The following is a 1,168-nucleotide window of genomic DNA, read 5'->3' on the forward strand; positions in this document are numbered from 1 at the left end:
GACCACTCATCTTGGGCACTGAGTTCCCCTGCCCTCGAGAACCCCAGTGCCTCTCCCACCAATCTCCTCAACTCCTTGAAGTTGGCCCTCTTGAAGTCTAGGGCTACTGCCTTGCTGCAGGCCCTTGTCACCCTGCGTTGGATGATGAATTCCAGCAAGCGATGATCGCTATCACCCAGGTGGTCAAGGACCTGGAGCCCCTTTACCAGATCATTGCCTGTGGCCAGGACCAGGTCCAACAGGGCATTCCCTCTGGTGGGACTGTGCACCTCCTGGGTTAAGTGGAGATCCTGTATCTCAGCCAGGAAACTCCTGGAACGGTCCGACCTGACTGACTGCTCCACCCAGCAGATGTCCGGGTAATTTAGATCACCCATGACAACTATATCTCTTGCCTTAAGTGCCTCTGCAAGCTGGCCTGAAAATTCCCGGTCCAGCTCCTCCCCTTGGTTGGGGGATCTGTAGTAGACCCCCACCATTAAATCCCTCTCCCCATGACCCCCTTGTATCTTGAACCAGAGCACTTCCGCTTGCCCCTCCTCTGACCCCATTTTGCTGGCAGAGGATGTGTATTGCTCTGTGACATAGAGCACCACACCCCCTCCCTTCCTTCTGTCTCTATCCCGCCTGTAGAGCCTATAGCCCCTAATGCTAACTGCCCAGTTGTGGGATGAATCCCACCATGTTTCTGTAATTCCTACTATGTCTGGGTTTGAACTGGCTACTCTGAGGGCAAGTTCCTCCTGTTTGTTCCCCATACTACGAGCATTGGTATACAGGCATTTAACGCCTTGCATAACTGCGTGTGCCACCTCCCGATTAGGAAGACTATCTGGACCCCTGTTTCTTACCTGGGCACTCCTTGCATGTGTCACCTGTCTTGCTTGGGTGGTGTCTCCATGTCTTCCTGCTGCCCCCTCCCCTGGTGAGGCTAGTTTAAAACTCGCCGTATGAGATCAGCCAACCTGGAAGAGAAGACACGCTTGCCTTTAGGAGAGAGATGAAACCCATCCTGCCCCAGCAAGTCCCCCGCCCGAAAGCATGGGTCATTATCTAGGAACCCAAGGCCCGCCTGGTGGCACCAACTCCATAAGCGCTGGTTGACCTCACCAATGCAGGCCTCGTGTCACCATCCCCGCCTACTCACCGGAAGAAGAGAGAAGGCTCT

Source organism: Alligator sinensis, unplaced genomic scaffold (genome assembly GCF_000455745.1).
Source record: "Alligator sinensis unplaced genomic scaffold, ASM45574v1 scaffold866_2, whole genome shotgun sequence".
Taxonomy (NCBI): Eukaryota; Metazoa; Chordata; order Crocodylia; family Alligatoridae; genus Alligator; species Alligator sinensis.